The sequence below is a fragment of the Ambystoma mexicanum genome, chromosome 1q, assembly GCF_040938575.1.
Source record: "Ambystoma mexicanum isolate Mex_15411 chromosome 1q, UKY_AmexF1_1, whole genome shotgun sequence".
NCBI classification, from domain to species: Eukaryota; Metazoa; Chordata; class Amphibia; order Caudata; family Ambystomatidae; genus Ambystoma; species Ambystoma mexicanum.
In genome coordinates, this window is record NC_090922.1 from 248,311,990 (window position 1) to 248,335,062 (window position 23,073).

Genomic DNA, 23,073 nt, shown 5'->3' on the forward strand with positions numbered 1-23,073 from the left:
TTGTGGTGTGAGGGGACTTGCACCCTTTTTTTTAAAGAAGTTTGTCACCTGATTGTGGGGCGGTACTTTGAGTGACTTACTTTTTTTACTTGATCCTCTGTAATAGGGTTTGGTGGAGGATTTCCCCCTGTTCAGATTCTTTTGTTTTAGTGCTGTTAATGCACGTTCCTTTCTTTTAACTGGCTTGGCCTCTGCAGTACATGCGGGCCGCCAGCAGGTGTCAGTGACTACTCCTGCTGTTTGTTGGCCAGTGAACTCAGCCCCGTTCTCTGTCGCGACTTGACTTTTCTCCCCCTCCTTTACTGGGGACATCGACTGCTCTATCGGCCAAGCCGAGCAGGGAGCCCCCTCCTCCTCCAGCGCTCCGCAACCCGCACCGTTGCCAACGGCGTCCCCCACAAACTCCACGCCCACCGCAACGGCAGCACCAGGATCACAGAGTGCCGCGTCCTCTCCCCCCCGGGGCTCCAGCCACAGCGCCGAACCCGCTTCCCCTCCACTTCCCTCGCCCAATTCTCCACGGCCCCCTCTCTCCTCGGGCACGTGGACGACCGCCGCAACCACCGCCCCCCCCGAGGAGGGCGGGAGTCGCCGCAGCCGGCACAGACCCACTCGAAGACTCCGCTTCTGCGGCAGACAGCGGCCTCAGAATGCCTCCCATGTCTCCCGGGTCACGAGGCGGAGCGGTGAGTAGGGCCGGTGGCGGGTTGGTTGGGGGGTTGTTGTCGTTCTCTTTAATGTTATTTGATTGCTTGGACGTGGTGTTTAGGTTGGTGGTAGGGACGATGGTTCCAGTTTTGAGGGTAGTCACTGTATCTACGTCAGAGGGCACCGCAATATCAATGGAGTCTATATTGCTGGCACCGTCGCTAATTCCTTTGGTAGACTTCTTCGCGTTTTCAGAAAATTCAGAAAGTTCAGCATGTGGTACACGTGGTACACGCCCCGCCTCCTTCTCCCCCCTCTGCACAAGGCTCTCAAAAGTTCGCCTGTCCTCCAATGCAGGCTGAGCCAAGGGTACAGAGTCCCGAATGTTGAAAAGGATAGGGGGTGCACTAACAGGGGTAGTGCTTAATTTGTTTGGAGAGTGCAACAATTCAGTAGAGTTATTGATAATGTTAGTGTTGTTAGTGGTGTTAGAGATGTTGGAGATGTTTAGAGGTAGCTTTAAAGGGGGCTTCAGAACAGGTATACACAGTTGTCTAGGTCTTAGTGTAACCAGAGATGGCCCAGAGCCTGTACCCAGCTTCTTTTTACCTCTTGACTCTTGAAAGTCATCCCGACCAGCCGGGTCCTCGTTCTCCTTATGTTGTGACAGCCCCCCGTCACGTCTGCACCTGATGCTTCTGAGGCGACGCTCCTCGTTCTCCTCCGTCTCCGTTGCCGTCTTGCCTGTCTTGACTGCAGGACTGCTCCACTCGTCGACCACTCCGCGGCCGCTCCGCGGCCAGACTGGGCTTTTAACACCAGCTCCTCCCAGTCAGCCAGCAGGGTAACAGAGTAGAAAGACTCTGCTCAAAGCAGCATAGAGTAGAGTGACTGCAGGACTGCTCCACTCGTCAACCACTCCACGGCCGCTCCGCGGCCAGACTGGGCTTTTAACACCAGCTCCTCCCAGTCAGCCAGCAGGGTAACAGAGTAGAAAGACTCTGCTCAAAGCAGCATAGAGTAGAGTGACTGCAGGACTGCTCCACTCGTCGACCACTCTGCCTTTTCAATTCTTGCTGGAGTTGCCTAGATACGTGCATCTTTTACTCGCCCCTGTGCAACTTATTTTCCTGTCAGCTTGCTTTGAGATTGATGGAGCAGGCGCCCGAAAGGTACGATTGGCATAGTATATTCGGCCAAGAGATGCAAAGGCTGCGGCAGCAAGCTCAAAATATGCCCATTCTAATGAATATACTTTGTCTGCACCAGTACTCTGGCGGACTAACGACTATTGCACATGTCTTTATGCAAATGATGGCGCATCCTATTTCCAGTGGTGGAAATGGAAAAAATGTGGTGGGGGATCCCACAAGTGCCGGGGTGGGGGAGGAGTTGGGGGGGGCAGAGGGGGCGTGGTCTAGAGGGAGCGGGGTTGGTAGTGGCCATCCGGTCAGATAAATACTTCAAAAAAGAAAGAAAAAAAAGCACCCACAAAGGCAACATTGCCTTTTACCGCCGGCCAGGGCTTTAAGTGGGACGGGGCCTGCCAGGGCTCAGCCCCAGCAGGCTCCGAAATTTCGATTTGAGGCGGGGCCCTGTGGGGCCCACTAATCTCCCCTGCCAGCCCCGGCCACTACACGAAAAGGATTTTTTTCTTAAGCCTGAAGCTCTCGCTCGTGTGCGAAAGCTTCAGGCTCCAGAAAAAAAATGCCTTTCAGCCATAATGGTGGCGTCGGCGTACCAAGTGGAACATTGTCACAGGTGGGGCTAAATAGGCCACAGGTGCACCAATGAACCCCCAGGTGCACCCAAGACAACCATGAACACTAGAAAAGGCCCACACCCGGAACAATCCACCAACACAGCCATACTGCCTCTCTCAGTGGTAGAAATGGACATCGAGGCACTGCATGCTGCAGTGCAGCTGAATGAGCTGGAGCAGAACCAATGGTGGCAGGAGGCCAGGGAGAGGAGGAGGAGGGTGATGACTGGGATGCAAGTGGCAAGGCGGAGGCAAGCAGTCATACCCTGTACAAGGACCACAACCTGGGTCCGGACGGATGGGCAGATGCATGCCCTGTACCGGCTAAACAGGGAGACAATACATGAACTACTGAACGAAATACAGGGCGACATAGGCAGCAGGATAGGCATCCGGACAGCCGTACCACCTCGGTTGAAGCTGGTGTCAGTCCTGCACTTCCTAGCCACAGGCACGTTCCAGCACTCTGTGGGCCAGTTGCATGGCATATCGCAGCCCGACTTCTCCAGAATGCTGGTGCAGGTACCGGAGGCCTTGATGCGCTATGTGGGCCAGCACATTACCCTCCCAACCACCCTGGCACAGGTAAATGCCACCAAGGCCCGCTTCTGCATACTTGCAGGCATGCCAGATGTGCTTGGCGTATTGGACTGCACACATGTTATGCTGGTGCCCTCACACGCCACAGAGGAGGTGTGCAGGAACTGCAAGCAGTACAATTACCTCAACGTACATATGATCTGTGAAGCTGACCTCATCATCAAGCACTGCTGCACCCGGTTCCCAGGGTCAGCCCATGACTCCATGATTCTGCGGAACAGCACCCTGCTAGCATACATGGCATGGCACAGCAGACAAAGGAAATGGATGTTGGGCGAGTACATGGACAAGTACACACACATTGCTGCATGGGTCACAGGCCAAAGGGGGGCATGACACACATGCATGTCCTACAACCACCATTCATCAGAGGGAATAACCAGTGCATGCCCGATAGTCAGTCCACAAAGCACAGGTGTATCACCAGACTGTTGTCATGTCAGTCAGTGTCAAGTACATATGAACACTGAGGAAGAAAGCAGGCAACACAATACCTCAGATGAGAACAGTGATGCCGACCCACTGGTTGACCATTGCCGTTTTCAAATTCAGATGTCTTGGAACCTCACAGAAATACAGCTTCAATGTTGGCACCTGCGTTTTGTATATTTGTAAGTGCTTCCTTATGAGGTTGAAGTTCTGTGAAATAAACACCAATTCTGGAAATGTATTTTATAATATTTAGGGGTCCCCACCCCCTTTTGTCCTCCTGTGATGTTCCCTTGTGCCACCCACCCTTCTCGCATACAGGTGTTGCCTGTGTTGCTTGATTCTTCTACCCCCCCCCCAGCCTACTTCTGCAGGAGTCTGTCCTAATACTTAGCGGTTTCACCATCACTCTCTTGTAGCCAATGCTGGATTTGACTTTTATGGACTTCATTGATTCACAGTGTGTCACCCTTTCTCAACTCTCATGCTGGACTTCCTTTGCATCTTGTACTCATGGTGGCCCTGAATCATGCTGTTCCCATCTTCATCTTGTATCTTGGCTTGCAACATTATGTGTTACTACTGACTTCTGCAATTGTATTCACTCTCCCCTCTTGCTTCTTCACTCTTTTAGACTGTGTAATCTCTGTTCTCTCCTCCTCTCTCTTTCTCCCTTTTCCTATCTCCCCCTCTCCTCCCCTTACTTTCTTCTATGCACTTACTCTGTCGGAATTGTCCCTGGACCTAGTACAATAGCAACCTCATCTGTCTCCTCCCCCCCTTACGTGCCCCCCTCCCCTTCCAGCACTATCTGAAATGTCGTCAGGCCTGGTACTATAGTCGCTTGTTTTGTTCCTCCCCTCCCTTTCGGAACCCCTCTCCCTCACCTTTTGTTTTTTTCCGGCTCCACCAGAAATGTCGTCAGGCCTAGTATGGTAGTTTCCATTTCTGTCTGTTTCCATTTCCTTCCCACTCCCATACTGTGATGCCAAAGACGTAATGTGTATACTGTGCCTACTGTGCATGTGAACCCTCACGCTGCGTTGATGCATGTCAGTGTATTTCCAGACCGCAGTGCGGGTGTCATCTAGTGTGTGAAGACACTGTTGGGATGGTGGGATGGCGATTACCACACCATGTGGATATTCATGCAGGGCCTATTGGTGGCTAGTGTAGTCCCACTCACATCAATCCACCCCAGGCAGTACAACACAGCACAGTAAGGATGACACACATTCGCTGTCACAGAGTGCATCACAATGCATGATGCAAATACTTACCATGGTCCGAGATGCATGAAGTATCAAGGAAAACATTAATGTACTATGAGAACTTCATTCCTGCCACATGCATGCCATGACTCACATTGTGTCTGCCCCCTACCCCCCACTTTGCAGGTTATTCTGGATATCCATTACTGCCCTGGCTAATGACCCTTCAGAGGGATCCATGGCCGCTGGAGGGTATGACATACAATCGTGCCTATGTGCTAACAAGGACAACCAGATTGCAGATGTTTGGACTGTTAAAGGCATGTTTCAGATGCCTACACCGTGAGGGTGTGCACTTATGTACAGGTCAGAAAAGGTGAGGCAGATAGTCCTGGCCTGTGCAATGTTGCATAATATCTGCATTAGACGATACATACCCCTGCCCCCAGACCTGGACATGCCACCACCAGAGGGCAGAGATGATAATAGTGAGACAGCACCACCCAGGCACAGGCACATGCAAATGGAAACCAGGGACTGGTTTATAGTCCAACAAGAAATGATAGACAACTTCTTCTGAGGCTCCCTCACAGTGCACCACCTATCACTGTATTCTATGTGCTCACTCAATAGAATTCATACACATGAATAGCGACTGTCCGCTCATTGTTGCAAGTAACTATACATGTATTGAATTGTTCTACAGTTTTCAGATAAAACCCAGTGCCCACCACCCCATCCCCACACACACACACACACACACACACACACCACCCCCTTCCATCACACCCATCACCCACTCCCAACACAACCACCACCACCTCCCAACACACCCTAACAACAAATTGTCAGATGTGCAAGTCTACAGTCTTACTCCTTGTGCCTTTTCATGGAAGGCCATGGGCAGGTGTGCCCATTAGTCTTTGTGAGCGGCACCTAGGGCTGCTCTGCACTGAGCCTGTAGGGGTGTTTGTACTGGAGGGGGTGGTCTGAGCCCTGAGCGCCCATGTGCTCCTGGTTTGCCTGCAGGGAGAGTGCCAGAGACTCAGCAACAGCGGACACCCCCTCATTGCCCTCAGGGATCCTCTGTGCCAGGAGAATGAGGGCAGATGTAGAGCAGCCCAGGGCATGACCACAGCACCGGCCAGTTGCCTGTATAGACTCCCATTGCTACCGGCCTCTGTCAGGTACTGACGTTGTATTTCGGCCATATCATTGTGGTGGTCCTCCCACTGATGGATGCGTTCATCCATCTCATGGATGGACGGCATTGGTGGTCGTGGTGGACTGTGGAGGGTTGAGGGACAGAAGGTGTGGGAGGGATAGGTGGAGTGCTCTGGTGTGGCATCAGTGTCTTGCCCTCCATCTGCTATCTCATTCTCATAGGCGGTGGGGTTGTGGTATGTGGGGACCTGATGAGTGATGGGAGCATTATATGGCGTCAAGGGTGTGCCACTGCCTGGGCCTGTGGAGCAGGCTGCTGGTCCTGGGCTACTGGCTGGGCCTGTGGAGCAGGCGTAGCCACGGATGTGTTTTGGGTGGGCCATTGGGCAGCCCAAGTGGGTCTCGCACGGCCTGTGGATGGACCACCACTGTCGCTGTCAGTGGATGAGCCTAATAGGGTGAGATGATGAAGCAGTTAGATGCCTGTGTGTGACATTGATGCACTTGCATTACGCTAGTTGAAAATTGCATGTTCCCTAGCCTGGTCAAGATATCTGATGGTGAATTGTGCACTAAAGCGTGCATGCATGTATGTATGGGGTGAGTCCATTTTGGTTGGATTCATGGCACGGTGGCTTGTTGTTGTGTGTGCATTGGGGATGTGCTAATTGTCCAGTCAACCCATCATGCACATGACAAGTGCGTATGATGCTATTGCATGGCTTATATTGACGTCGACCCCTGTCATCTATGTGAACACAGTGACATTTGATGTTGATGCCAAACTCACAACCCCTTTTCTAGGGCACATTTTCCTTATCTGTTGTGTGTGTGCGCTATCTGTGGGGTGCTGGGCATTCTGGTGTGGCTTGTTGTACTCACCGCCATCCCTTTGGGTCCCTGCTCCGGCCTCTGCACCTCCAAAGCCCCTGCTCCCCTCCAGATGCATTATGGAGCAGCATCACTCTTCCCATGGCATGAGCTTAATGGGAGAGACCATCGCACCTGCAGTGGCTAGTAGGTTGAGCACCTGCAGCTGCAAATCTTCCCACATTTTGCGACAGTCCCACCGCTGTCACTTTCCTGGCTACCTCCTGCCTTATGGTTGACTTGCGGCGTTGGTTGCTGCAGCGGTTGTCCTGGCCAAACAGTGTCTCAGCATTTTCCACGATGTAGTCAGTGAGCTTCCAGACATCCTGGCAGTGTTACCGTGTTTGGAGGGTAATAGGAAATGCCCGATTTAAATTGGATTGGGTTTTCCAATATGGCCGGCAGCCATTTTTCCAGTTCCTGCGATGACACTGTTTCCGGTGCAAGTGTTTCTGGTATCAGGTGTTTCCATCAATATGGGGACAGAACCGCTGTAACCAGCATTTTTTCCTACGGTACCACAGGCATTTCTCACTTTTGCTGCTGTTACCGTTATACCAGTGACAGCGTTTCTGTAATATGTCAGTGATTCTGCCGCATCCGGTAGCCGGTAACGGTGCTACCGGATTGGTGGCATCACCGACATCGTTCAGGAAAACTTGTAATGAGGGCCATAGTCTTCATTCATCTCCTGCCTCCTTTCTCCATCTCTCCTCCCAGAGCTCCACATTGTGCCAGCTGCTTCACACAACTCTCCTCAAACTTACACTGCCATTGAATCCTCCTCCATAAAGCTTTTTCATGGGTCCCCAGGTCCTGCTGCCTTGGTGAGCTCATTCCCTGACCACCTCTCTGCCACCTTCTTCTCTCTGCCACTCCCATCGCTGCCAAGGGAAGCATATCAACCTCTTGGATCTACTGCACTGGCTGCTGAGGAGCAAACCTCCAACCTCTTATCATTATCATCTGAGCTATGGTGAGCCACATCACTTCTCAGTACTCCTGGCTCCTCATCAGGTAGTCCTACACCTGCTCTGCCATGACATGCTGTAGACGTAGTCCATTTACAGTGTACTTAACTTCGAACAGGTGGCCTGGGAGAGGGTGTACCAGGCCCTTCGCCTCCTGTTTATGCCCCTGCGCTTTGCTATGGTGCAGCCTCTTTTCTCATTGTCGTCTCATGACCTGTAGGGGGCCTCCAGACCCTTAGCACTGCCACCTTCGATGGACCAACCTCTTCCTGTAGCCCTTTCCTCTGCCAGTGACGCCACATGGCCATGTCACTGTTGCCCCCACCTGTGTAAGGCCCCAAGTATAGTGTTTGCAGAAACGGGCATGAGCAGTGTGAACGACGATCACGCGGGGCACGGGCACCGGAGATGGAGCGGAAGGAGAGGGAGAGGAGTGCAAAAGGGACAGAGCAGGAGGGGAACTGCTGAGATGCATAACAACAGAAGATCAAGAAATAAAATGATGCTTCAATGACAGCAACACATCTATGTTTCTTTATTTTGCCAGTGCTAACCTACAGAAGGAGTCTGACTGGAGGAATACAGCTCAGGAGTTCACATCCTGAAATCTCTGGACATGGCACAAGGTATCACACCACCCCCACCATCTGTAAAGGCTCCAGGTAAATCCTTCAATACCCTGTAGCCAGTGGACACGTTACAATATATTTAGAGGCACTGGAGGCTGACTAAGCACAAACCGGCAGAACAAATGAGCTCCTGATAAATGCACTGGGGACCGAAGGCCAACGCATGTTCCATACGCTCCCAATTGAGAAGAACGAAATGGGTCAACAAACATTTTCAGTAGGCCCGGAGAAGAACGAAATGGGTCAACAAACATTTTCAGTAGGCCCGGAGAAGAACTAAATGGGTCAACGGACATATTTGAGTAGATCCGGAGAAGAACTAAATGGGCCAACGGACATATTTGAGGAGGCCCGGTAAAGGGTGGCAAAGTGGATCAAGATAAAAGAAACCATCATGAAACAACCTGTGACCGCCTAGGACAGAGTCTAAAGGCGAGTACATTTGAGGGAATTGACGATTCCATGCCATTTTGGTGTAAACATTGAAAGCATGCTAAGAGGCATGCTAGGGCCACCCAGGCATGCGGCAGCACTTCCCACCCGAGACTCTGACAGGGGTTAGTTCATGGGTATATCAGGAGCAGAGGGAGCTCATCTACAAACTAAAGAACCAAGAAAGATGTACAAGGCCATTCCACGACTCCCACCCTGGTCTGGGAGTGACGGTGACTCATAGAATAGCCAAAACCATACCCTGAACAAAGGGGATCAAACCCAGCCTCTTATGAACTTTTTTTTACTGAGGAGAACTCAATCTACTATTGTTTGTTCCCATTTTGTTAGTGACCCTCTCTTTGAGAACCAATAGGAGAACACATCCTGCTCGTTAAGTTTACCAAATCCATTCCATTTGGATGTTTGGGAAACCCCTGGTCAAAATGATTCTAAATTGAGATGCAAGGGAAATATGAAGTTGTACTAATTCTTGCATAGTGACAAAACGGTAACCGATACTCATAAATGACAACTTAATCAGAAAAATGTTCTTGGTCCTGTGCTGATCCTACTCACCTTTGTGACCTAAAGAGATTCGTCGGCCTGAGAATTTTGAACTGAGCAGTGTCCTTTGTCCCATCACGGCTTCCAACATTCTGAGTGGCAGCTTATGTACAGCAGGCAGCTCGGGACATGCCTGTTGCCGATTTAATGTAGCCAGACCTACTATTAAGACACTGGGAGAGTGCCATGAACCCACATTGGTGGTGAAGAAGCACTCAACATACAGAACACAATGGTATAGTGTTGCAGTCCTGCTGAGAAATGACAATTCGGTCTGTTTAAATGTAAAGCAAAGTGGCTGAGAAGTACAAGCACTGTGCTGTTAAAAATAAAGCAGCTGCGGTGGGTGGAAGTGCTGCTTTGGTGGCATCAAGAGTATGAAATTCCCTGCGGGTAGTGTTGGTCATTTCATATTGAAGTACAGCAGTCCTATTGAGAAGTGCCATTAAAAGTGAAGCTGTCCAGTAGGCTGGATCAGTGCTGCCCCATAAAAGGTGTAGAAGCCTCTGTGAGAAGTGGCAGTACTGTCCCAATGGTGAGAAGTGTAGTATTTTCACATTAACTATGCTTAAGTAATTTTGGTTATTGAATAGTGCTGCTACATTTTGAGTTATTCCATCCCTTTAAATATATTAACTCTTGTATAACCATAAAAGTGTTGAGTTATTCTGATGATGATGAAGATGATGTTAGACTTGCTAAATAGTTCTAGTTCTGTATCATTAAATGTACTTCAGATCTTCAGAGTCTCGGGAGGATAGCTCAGGGGCAACGTGCTCGCCTTGGAAGCAAGATCACATGGAGCAACACAGTTTCGATCCCTCGGGCCACGCAACACAGGTTGGATCCCTCAGTCCCTGCTTAGAAACCTCTGGGTATTATTACGCGCATTATAAATAACCAATTAAAATAAAAATAAATAAATCTGCAGAGAAGTGCTGGGGCCTTGTCAATACGAGTGTAGCAGCTCAACTGAGAAATGCTGATGTTGTTCCATCAAAAGTATAGCAGCCCCACTAAGATGAACTAGCATTGCCTCAACAAAAGCATAGTATTACAATTATAGAAGCCCTGTTTAGCGAGTTAAATGAGGAGTACCAGCATTGCCCCATTTCAAATATGGCAGCTCTAGTAGGAAATAGATTGCACAGCCCTGCTGAGAAGTGCTGTTGTCTCTTTAAAATTATAGAAGCCCGTTAGCTCTGCACCATTAGGCCCTGCAAGTACTGTCCCATTGAATGCTATTACACTGAACAAGGTCAAAAGTATGGCATGGTCCATACTGGGTTCTATGTGATAATTCTGCATTTTGAAGAACAAATACAAAAAAGAATGATTTATTTCGGCCGATTTGTTTGGTCTTCAAAAGGCCGAATTATCACATTCTACTGCCCCCCACCCCGCTAAACCCCCCCAAGAAGGTGATCCCACCTAACCCCACACTCTCACCCTCTCCCACGCTGTTACCTTCCTTAGAATTCAGGGAAGTTACCTCCCTCAACACCTCCGTTCCCCGCCCATAGCATAGCATTCACCCTCACCACGTACACACTCAGACATGCAAATAGTCTCATTTGCCCTCTCCCTGCCACCTCCCTTCGCAGATGCAATGCAAGAGGGGTGCACAGATGTACAAACACATCCGACCCAAAAAGATTTTTAGAAATTGAGGGACAGACTTGCTTTGCATCTGTGCCTCAATTTCTAAAAATCGTTTTGGGTTGGGTGTACCTCTACATCTGTGCACCCCTCTTTTCAAGAGAGGTGCACAGATGTACAAATACACCAAACCCAAAACTATTTTTAGAAATTGAGGCACAGACTTGCTTTGCTTTTACATTATTAGTTCTATGCATACTATTGGGCACTCAGTTTAGTATTTAGTATTTATTTATTTACTTTCAGATCGAACTACCTACCTGCCAACTTCGAACCTAGACCAAAGTCCCTTGTGAACCATCTCTATTGCTGCAACAATCACAATTTGCTGATTTACATTAGAGACATGAGTCCAGTAAGTCGGTATGATTTTTCTTACCAGCAATCATTATCTGTACTGACTGACAACTATTTGAACAACAAGGCGGTTTGCCTATGTTGTTGAGCTTTCTTTTCTCTATCACTACGCTTAAGGGGACTGAGTGTCCTGTCATTTTTGTATGTCTAAAGGGTTCCTTATTTTGAACTGCGACTTAGAAATCCAGTGCAGTTTCTTGAGGATGCTTAACCGACACTGAGAAGTGGTAAGCTCCCATATTTAAGCAATTTAGCTAATTAATTAATGATGTACTTATCGTAAAGCAACCACACTAACTAGATTGTGGTTTGTTGTTTTTATTATTAGGTTGACACTGGATCCACTTCTCTGTATCTAATACGTACACAGTGGGACTGATACTTGACTATGTGCCCACTGGGACACAACATCTAAGAACTCACACTGCTATGCCAACTTCAATTTCTCAAGTGCCTTTCTGATGCCACCAAAAGTTGGGCTGAGGGTGCCCGTTGGCCCTGGCTCAACAATTCCCCTGAAGAAGTTCCTATGACTAGTTTGATTTATGGAAGGAACGAAACATGTTGGGTTTATAAAGATACAACTGAGCAGTATCTAAACTTGTACTAATTAACCTTGATGCACTTTAGGTATATGCTGACCAAGGCACCTCAACCAGAGACATTACATAATGACGGTCTCTGCATGTATATATTGTGTGGTTTAATGTTCAGTCAAGAACCAATGTGACAAGTATCTACAACTGTTTACATGTTGACCTGTACACTTGCTGCTATCAAAGTATCTCAGAGAAGAGATACAGATTAATTGCGGATTTTGTACAAAACCAGTTGTTTTGATGATGAACACTTAGCACTGTCTGTAAAGCACTTATCACTTTTGCCACTTTTGTATGTTAGTTTTTATGTGCTTTTATATAACCATTGTCTAGATTAAAATTCGTTTTTTAACAGAATTATTGATGAAGTCAGGTTGTATTTTCCTAGAACTTCTATTTTTTAGATTTACATTGTCCTCATAAGTGTGAGACAATGTAAATACCCATTAGTATCCAATGAATGATGTGTCTACAACCTATACTAGCGTGGGGGCCTCTCTCTTTTTGAAGGTTGTTTTGCATCTGTGCCTCCGTTTCTGAAAATCGTTTTGGGTTGGGTGTACATATACATCTGTGCACCCCTCTTGTCAAGAGGGATGCAGAGACGTACAAATACATCCAACCCAAAAAGATTTTTAGAAATTGAGGGACAGACTTGCTTGGCATATGTGCCTCCATTTCTAAAAATCATTTTGGGCTGGGTGTACCTCTACATTCGTGCACCCGGGTGCACAGATGTAGAAGTATACCCAAACAAAAACGATTTTTTGAAATTGAGGGACAGATGCAAAACAAGAGCCTCTTGCTTTGTATCCGTCCCTCAATTTTTAAACATTGTTTTTTACCTGGGCCGCCAGAGAGAGACACAGTATGGATGGAACAAAGGGCCATCCATATGGTTCTACGTTATTTCGCCGAACGAAATTTCATCGTGGGACTTTTCATCGCCGACACTTTCATCGCCAACATTTTTTTTTTAAAAAAATTATTTATGGGGGGCTAACTCCCCCCTTAGTTAAATAATCATACCCCAGTCTGCACAAACCCCCCCCCTAAAAGAAAAAGTTAAAAAAAAAATGTTGGCGATGAAAGGGTCGGCGATGAAAAGTCCCACGATGAAATTTCGTTCGGCGAAATGCGTGTATACCATCCATTCTGTGTCTCTTCTCTCCGGCGGGGGTTGGAGGGACTCACCCTGACTTCATTCTGCCGGCGGGTGCCCGGGCCCCGGAGCACCTGCGTACTCAGCGCCCCTGTGTGTGGTTGTGTTTATTTAGTGCTCCTGTTTACCTGTGTGCTGCACATATCGAGCCCCTAGCCTCCCCTGCTAACATCTGGAGGCTGGGGATTTGAGAGTATCACACTGGCAATGAAGGTAAACCGATTCCATATGGCTCCTTTCTCAACACAGCGTCCGCCCCTCCAGTTTAACACAGCACCACCCGTGGCCACGCTTGGTACTGCATGAGGAGAAGAAGTGTGCCACAACATGCAGGCCTGCAAGAGGTGACACGTGAGGGAGAAGCACCATATTACTTAACCTTGGTGCCCTAGCACTCAGACTGTTCAACATACTGTCTAACAGAGGCACAGCAGATGATCACGAGGACACAAAGACAGCGCTGAACAACAAATTCAAACCAGAGTTATACACTCATTATGAAAGATTCAATTTCTGCATGGCCCGTCAAAGGGCAAAAGAAAACATTGACAATTTCCACCTCTGAGGCGCAGTAACATAAATCTCATCACACATGGGTCTGTTTCTGTCATGGCTTTTGAAATAGTGTCCAGTCGGCCCCTGTGATAAGGCATCATGTTCCATGTGAAATGGGCGCAGAGGTGCAGACCGGAGCTAGTGGGTGTTTCAGGTGTATCCTGTGCTGTACCTGCATGTGATGTAGCCTCATGGGCGCACATTTGAGTGGGCGGTCAGCGACTAGTGCCTGCATAGTTGCATATCATTTTGGACACTTGATGTGTAAGTATGGATGTGGTATCACAGCATAATGCATAGTTGTAGCGCAGTGTAATGTGGGGATTACTTACAAGTAATCGTCATCGCACCTAGTCCTACTCTTCCTTATCCCAGTACAACACGTGAGATGTCCCACCTACCAGGGGAATCCTTCTTCTATTGCTTTTCTTTCCCCCCCTTTGCCCTGTCTCTTCCATGGGGCTGGAAGACCCACCCAGCCCAACTCACCTCAGTTACATCAACCAAGGAGCAGCCCATTCAGCCTGAGGCGAGGGAATGGCGGGAACAAGTACTGAGACGAGGAAGAGTACGACTAGGTGTGATGAAGTTTACCAGTAAGTAATCCCCACATTACTTCCCCGTCCCTCTTCCTCGCCCCAGTCGCACATGTGAGTTATGCCAACGGAAGCGATGAATTGAGCAAAGAGCACAGAAGGCCACAAGGAGTGCACACTACCCAGCACCACTTTACTACAAAACCAAACGGAATACAAAGCAGGACAAAGAGAGTCACCTGGTCCCAACTCCCAGAATCCCAGTGCCCAAGGCAACCGCCCCATCTCTGTGAAGATAAGATTCAAGTGCTAGTACCCCATAAAGGTAGTAGGGTTAGTCGACATGGCTGCCCTGTAAATGTCAGCAATGGAGACCCCTTGAATCTTCGTCCAGGAGGCGGCCATAGCCCGTGTGGACCTCCCCTGCACACAAAGGGGGGAAGGGACCCCAGATGACTGATATGCCAAGATGATAGCACCCATCACCCATCGGCTAATGGTAGGAACAGAGGTCTTAGAACCTGGCCAATCACCCCCAAAAGTGACAAAAAGACTATCTACTGTCTGGAAGGAGGCAGAGCGGCCCAAATAAATCAGGACAGCTTGGCAGATATCCAGGTGGTTCTAGCCCACCTCCTCCTCGGTTGTAGGATTAGAATAGAAAGCAGGGTGAACCACCTCCTGGGACATAGGGAACTTGGACACAACTTTTGGGAGAAATTCAGAGTCGGGCCTCAGGAACAATGCGGCCTCCTGCACAATTAAAGAAGGAGGCCAAATGACTAAGGCACACATTTCCCCCTGCCGTCTGGCCGAAGTGTTAGCCAAAAGGAGGCCATCTTGATGGTATAGATCTTTAGGGGGAACCCCACTCCAGAGTTTCAAACGGTGCGGACTGAAGGGCCTTAAAAAAAGAGGAAGGTCCCAGGGGGGCAACCCTGTTTCCAAGGAGAGACTCCCCAGAGAAAAACCCTTAAGTAAGCAGGAGGCTAATGAACAATCCCCTGCACTGAAATTCAAAGAGTCCAGAAAACCCCTGACAGCCACCCACTGGGCCCGTAAGGTGGGCACAGCCAACACCTGGTCAAAACCCTCCTGGAAAAACGAAAGAACCTGGAAACCTCACAAGAGACCTCAGAGAACCCATTCCGAGCGCACCATGCCTGGAACAAACCCCAGTGTCTGGAATAAAATTCAGGGTGGAGCCCTTTCAGCTCCCAAACACCCATGCCCTCACCAACCCCTGAACCAGAGGGACCGGCCGAGCCAGCAGGAGAAAAACTTGAGTGACAGTCAGCTCTACAAGGACCGGCAACCATCTCCAGCGGGGCCAAACGGGAGCCACCACAAGCACTAAGATGTTGGACCCCTTGATTTTTGGGAGAACTGTCTTGACTTGACGCGTCGTGAAGAATATATGGGCCTCTGTCCCCAAGTCCCCACAGGGAGAGAGAAAACTACTCTCTGTGCAAGCCTTGAGGCCACAGGTGGTTGTTGTTTCGCAGGATCAGACGCCGCCGACGACCCCAGAGCTGTTGGAATGAATTTGGTTATTAGTACAAACAAGCACAGTACTGTAAACAATGTAACTGTATTGAAAAGGGGCTTACCTAAGTTTAATGGAAAGGTGCTAGGAACTCTGAGGCTGTGGTGCAAGGAAGCGTCAGCAATCCAAAAAGCCAGGTGTCAGAAACTCAGCTCTGGCTACACACCTGATGATCCTGGAAGAATTTGTGGCACTATCGTACTTGTGGAATACTTGGAGGCACTGTAGCAGTTCAAGGAACCTCGAAGACAGTTGAGTAAGTGACAAAGCAGAGAAGAGTAATCCGAAACAATCTGTTAACTGGTAGCCAAAAAATCCAAAAGTCTGTGAATCCGAGCAGAAACCAAAACCACAAATCCAAGGAGAAAGAATAACCAGTCCGTAATCCGTAAGCTTGAGGTCTTTTTCCAATGAATCCAAGACGTGAATCGAGAACGCCGAACAGTGTCGTGAAAACAGCTGTGAAGGGGCGAATGATTCAAAATGCGTGGCTTTTATGTCTGCCGACTCCCGATCACGTGAGCGGAGCTCAGGGCACATGATCGGGAAGTCGACCCGAAACCAGAAGTGGTTGCGGTTGGCTGCTCCAGCCCGCTCGCAATCTCCATGGCAGTTGCCACTGGAAACGAGGGAACAAACAAAGTCGCCGTCTGACAGAGCCTTGGGGCTGATGACGCTTCCTCGGCACCACAGGTAGTGTGACATTATGAGGGGCTGACTGTGACTTGGGGAGTCTAGCTGTGTTATGTGTCGGGGAGTCCCCGGGGGTTTGAGTGTTATGTAAAGCGGTGTTCCTGAGGGTAACCTTCCTTCTGCGCATGACAAGAACCCTCAGGAGCAGGGGTAGAGGTGGAAAAGCAAACTTGGTGGCCCACTGACCAAGCCAAATGCAGGGCATCCATCCCCCATGCCCCTGGACATTGAAACTGGGAGCAGAAACTGTGGGCCTTTGAGGTCTGGGGGTTGGCAAACAGATCGAACCACGCTGTCCCAAACTTGGTGCAGATACCCCCAAAAACATCCTCCTGAATTTCCCAGTTCCTGGATGGGAAGACCCTGCTGAGCCTGTCCCCCACAGTGTTGTCCACAACCCTGATGTGAACCACCCTGGGAGACAGTAAATTGCATTCCACTGAAGTCCCCAGGGCATTGGCAAGCAGGGTGAGGGCCTGTAACCGAAAATCCCCTTGCCGGTTTAGGCAAGAGACTGTTGTGGTGTTTTCCATCTGTAACAGGACAGCCTTCCCCCGCAAGGCACGATAAGCAACTACAGGTTCCCTCCAGTTGGAGGAATGGGAGGCTGCCCACACTGATGACTCCTACTCCACCTGAAGGCATTGGACCCCCAGAACTGCGACCCCACCTCTTGCTGCTGGAATCAGTGGTAACAGTGATCAGCCACGGCTGGGACCAGGAAAACCCTGCCAGCAGTTGTCCATGAGGAACCACCACTGAAGGCCCCAGACCAACAAGGAGGGGAGTGGATATCAGAGGACAAGGGTGGAGGCTAGCCCACAGCACCAGGAAGATGCAAGAGGCCATGTGGCCCAAGGACCGAAGGCAGAGTCTCACCGATGCCCTGGAGGAGGCCAATAGGGAATGAATCGCAGCCTGAAGATTGGATGCTCGAAACTGTGGGAGAAGGACTCTCCCCTGCAATGTCCAGAACCAGGCTCCGATGAACTGGCGATCCTGGGAGGGGGTCAGGAGGGGCTTGCTCCAGTTGACAAGAAAACCCAGCTCCTGCAGAATCCTGCAGGTAGAGGACGACACAAGACCAATGGGGAGGCAGCCCGGAACAACCAGTCATCCATCTAGAGGAAGACCCTAATGCTCTGGAGGTGAAGAAAGTCCACCACAGGACCCAGAGTTTTCATAAAGATCCTGGGGGCAGACTTAAGAACAAAGGGCAGGACCTGGAACTGGTTGTGATTTTGCCCCTCCAGGAACCGTTGATGGCTCTTCCACACAGGGATGCGTAAATAGGCATCCTGAAGGTCCCGGGAGGCCACAAAGTTATACAGACGGAACAGAGGAGTCACCCGTTGGAGACATTCAATTTTGAAATGGCGGTTCCGAATGTAGGGGTTCATGAGCTTCAGGTTGATGATGAGCTGGAACTTCCCTTCTGGCTTGGGCACCAGAAACACAGTCGAATAGACCCCTTGATCGCTCTCGCTCCAGGGCACTGGATGGGAAGCCCCCTTCAACTGCGGCTCCTGGATACCCTGATGCATAGCAGCCCTCTTGACCTCCTATTTGGGTAGATGTCTCCTGAGTCACAAATTCCAACCGATAGGTCCAACGCACTGTTTGGTTGACCCATGGATCCTTGACCAAAGGGACCAAGTCCGCCAAAGCCACTGCAGGTGCCCCCAACACCCCCACAGACCTGGTGTCAGTATTTCTGCTGCTTCAGAGGGAAGGATGGATGCCTGCTCCTAGGAATCCAGTGAGATCGATCCCTGCCATGAGCGCGGGCATATCCCCCCCGAAGGCGGAAGCCGAGAACGAGAGGTGGCTTTAGGCTTTGGCTTCGTATCCACCTTGGACCGGAGCTTTCCTGTGTGCTTGTCGGCCCGGAAGACCTTATGCACCTTATCTTCCATCGAGTCACCAAACAAGGAATGTCAAGGTCGGAGAGGGATTCAATCTGGGACAAAAGGGACAGCAGCGAGGGAGCAAGATCCAACCCCTCCTGTAAGCCCCAGGAGACAGAACGCAGGCCCCTCAGGGCAGTCTCAGATGTAGAAGATTAAAAGGTTGCTGCTCGCATGGAGAGATGAGCACCCCTGTAAGCCTTCCACATGGGCGCATCCATTTTCTTGTCCGTGGCGTCTCTGATAGCCTATTCAGGAGCCATGGAGGAATGGCCAACCAGACTAGGGAGGATGGTATCCACCTGAATGGACTGAGGAAGAAGGTGCTCCTCCCCTTGGAGAGGATGCAGTTTATCCACAAACCGGGGGACTGCAGCACGGTCCATCCACTAATGCAGGATCCCGACTTTAACTTCAGGTAGTAGAGGAAGGCCAGATTTCAAAGTGTTTTCAAACTATGGTGGAGGGTTCCCCACTGAAGCATCCGCAGGCACAGAGTCAGGCTGGGCAAACCCTGTATAGTGGGCCACCTGAATCAGCACAGAGGCCACAGCATCTCTATCTAGGTTCTTCCCCTTCTCGTCCTCCCTGCAGCCAATAGAAGCAGAGGAAGAGGAGCAGTCAGAGGAAGAAGAGGGGGCTGGAGAGGCAGTGAAAAGCCTTAATTTCTTCGACTTCTTGAGGTAACCTTTTTCCTCCTAATTGTCTTCCTGAACATTTCCATTAGTCGATGTTCAGAAAACCCAGCAGCTTTCTTCCTGTACTGCTGAGGAGAGGAGAAGCTGGGCTCAGAATGCTTGCGCTTAGCAGCATGCTTCCCCATACTGGCATGTCTAACAAACACGGGAGTGAAGCCTCAAGGCATACATTGAGAGCGAAGCACACCAAGCAGCACAGGCGGGACCGCAAACCCCAAACAAATGCGTCTGCTGTTTAAGGGAACGGTCAGTGCCGTGAACTGAAGTGCAAGTTTCAACTGCTTCCTACACTTTTACTTTAGAATGAAACCATTCCGGAATAGTTTCTTTTTAAAATAAAGTAAAGGAACAGTAAAACATAATTAAAAAAAGTAGAGAAACACCGCCCGAACCGCTGCCGCCCACTTCAGCCACTGGGCGGGACATGTATCCAAGTCAATAGGCCACCTTAACCAGCAACACCCCATCCACCCCAGCTCCTTACCTACACTCTGGGGGACCTGGAGCAATGAAGACCGTCTGGAGGCGTGTCCAAAAACAATGAAGAAAGTAGCCGCCCCAGGCCCACCGGGCCACCGCCTACTATGATAGGGACATGCACTGTGGACTGTGCCCAGAGTTTAGCTGGAGCAGGGCCCCAGCAGGCGTTTAACCGACCCTGTGTGCACCTCAGGGTCCAGGAGCTGCGACCAACCGAAGGCATCCAGCACGAGATGCCTGCCACCGGCACCACAATAGAGTCCCCTCAGCTCGGCTAAGAGGGAAGAAGGATCCACTAAAGGTAGGTCTCTGCTAAGGGCAGGGAAACAAAACAAAAAAAACTGAGGTGAGTCGTGCTGGGTGGGTCTTGTATCCCCATAGGAGCGGCTGAACAAAGCGGGGGAGAAAAGAAATAGAAGAGGGGTTCCTGGGAAGGTGGGACACCTCACGTGTTCTACTGGGATGAGGAAGAGTGACAGCGAGGTAATGCGTCATATGAATACTCCTGGATGCAGAGGCTTGCAGGAGTTGAGGGCATAGCACTCTCTGCACTCGGTCATCTATTTTAGTCTATTCTTCTAGAACAGGTGCATCGTGGACGGGGGCCCTCGTTGCCAATTGTTATGTTCTTTAATTTATACCAGAGGTGGCTCGCTCACTAAGATACGTTGTGGTCCGTGCTTTTGGTTCCGGGGCTGGAGAGTTCCCACTTAAGCGCGGGGCTGGGCTCTTTATGGTGAAGAGCAGTGACGTTGGACGTTACCTACTCATGCAGGCGTGTATATCTTCAGTGCTACAACTGGAGCAGAGTCTCTACTGTGGCAAGATAACACAGATCAAGAAGCATTTCAAACCGTGACTACACTTTCAACCATAGAAACTGGAGTAATGAGGCTCAGCCTCGGTACCCAACAACCCCACGGACAGATCAAAATTGCCAGCAAGATAGCGAATGAGGTGTGGAGCCAACGTGCAACACATAATCCCGACTATTATGCACAGATATTTCTTTGCTGCCATATATTGCTTTAAAATTAGATTTCAAATATAAATGAGCAGTACACACACAACTCCTGTTCCACCTACCACATTAAATCATTGTTCAGTGTTGACCAAAATTGTATAATTCTGCATAAATCATGTAATCTCCCACAGCCTCAGTTCCCTTATTTGCCAAAAGCGAGAGAATTTGAAAAACAGCAATTCCACCTCGTCATTGGCAAGTTCTATTTCATAAATGTTTTTTTTCATTTTATTTTATTTCATCTATTTATCGGCCATTTTGACGCATGTCATCGTATTCCATTTGCCATGACTTGGGAAGAAGACAGGCCTCATTGTCCAGACCAGGGAGAACATTGTGCAGTCAGAGAGGACCTTCTAAGTGTCCTGGAGTTTTAGGCTGCCTGTGGCCCATGTTTACTCAGCGGCACAGATGGCCTCTGGGTGTTAAATCATTACCTCTGTAATGTCTGCCCATCCTGATACTGCACTATACACCCTCATACACTTTGTACACGTGCTGCAATGGCTGGCTTTATATAGGTGGACTTTGACAAGGAGAGTTGAAAGCCTCTCCACGTTGTGAGGCCATAAAACGGATAAGGACAGAAATGTCATTATTAGGGCAGATCTTCCGCATGAGACCATGGCCTCTCTAATCTCTTCTACTTGTCAGATAGGCCACCTGTTTATCACTCTTAAATATGCTGAAAAGGTTGCTGTGCTACCTCCGCCCTTCGACCCTGACGTTATTCCTGTGTCCCCATTGCATTGGCCAAATAAAAGTGATGTCTGGCCCTCTGCAGCACGTTATGTTATCTTATGTTATTTTATTTATTTATTTATTTATTTATTTACTTACTTACTTATAACGCAGACTAAACCTGGAGACATCAAGGTGCTGCTTAAGACAGTTACAGTAGAATGTTTAGACATTTCACACAAGGACAGTTACATTAGGCTATGGATCCCACAGTGGTTGCATCCTGGGCAAATAGGCGAGTCTTAAGAAGCTTACGGAAGGTCCAGTAAGACTGTTCCGATCTTAGAGCCAGGGTTAGAAGCCGTGACCGGGAAACTCAGACCCCCTGCTCTCTAAAGTCTGAATCTTGGAGTAGACAGGCTGTAAGTATTGGAAGTACGGTTGGGTCTGGCCGATGGTGCTTTTGTGACTTTTTGTGAGAGGTATCTTGGGGTGGTGTTTGATAGACATTTGTGGGTGATGGCCAGTGTTTTAAAGATAATGTGCTTGCGAATCAGAAGCCAATGTACACTTCTTCTGGCAGCAGAGATATGCTCTCGTCCCACGATATTCAGTGCAGCCCTGAGCACATTGTTTTGTATGACCTGCAACTTACTGATGTTTCTGGTGGAGGTGCCTGCAAAGAGGGCCTTGCAGTAGTCAAGTTGAGAGCCAATGAGCACATGGGCAATGGAGGGAGATTTCTACAGAGAAATAGGGAGACAACAATTTCCCCATAGAAATACATTGGGGAAATCATTATTTTAGGTGGGAGAACGTGAAAAATAGCAGCATTTTTCACAAAATAATCGGGAGTCTCCCGCCTAAATCGGGAGGGTTGGCATGTATGTCAGTGGTGTACATTGATGACAGAAAGATATTGTGGTTAAGTTCCCACACCACAAAGACGGTTACTGAGAGGGCATGCCACCAGCATTATATTCCCCATTTTCAGTTTATGTGGACCCACCTACATTACAGCTTATTTAGACACATAAATGGCTAAATTCCGGTTGGCCATAAAGACAGAGGCCCTCATTACGGGTCTGGCGGTAACTGTACCTGTAAAACCAGCAGGTAGCCCCCGGACCCGTAATGATTTACCGGCGCCTGACTTGCCAGAAACACTAGGGCATTACAACCGTGGCGGTCCGATAAGTCAGGCGCCGATAAAATGTTGATCCCCATTCCCATGGAGTCTAAGAGGACTCCATGGGAATGGGGCCCATGGAAGCATCGGCACCGTTAATAACGGTGGTGGTGCTTCTGTGAAAGTCTGCAGGCGGGTGCCGTTCCGCCCCCCAGGTCTGGCCCTGTCAGGCGGAACGGAACCCGCCGCAGAGTCATAGTTTGCCGGTGCGTAAACAGCATTTCCGGACCGGCAAACATGTAATGAGGGCCAGACTATCTAAGGACAAGCCTCTGGGGAGCATTCTGGGTATGCCCAGCACAGCATCATCTGCTTAGATCAGGACAGGGATTTACCTATTGTCCACGGTGACACCGATGTCCTCGGGCTGTTGTGCGCTATATAAATACGAATAAAACAAAACCGTCTTGTTTAGGATAGGTGAACAAACATGTTATCATTTCCTTGTCTTACCGGGTGAGGGAAGGCTAACATTGATATTATGGGAAGGAGTCGAGTTACATTTATAGTATTTTGTATTTCATGATGCCTCAGTGACATCCTTTCTATTATGAGTCTAAGTGTTTCTTTATTTCTAGCAGACTTTGGTTGAGGGCATTCTCTGGACTGTTGGCCGGTGGCAATGCTTGTTTTGGAAATCAGTGGTGAAGCATGTGCCATCGGAAGTGCTGGGGTCAGCACTTTCAGGACACTTGGGGGTACCT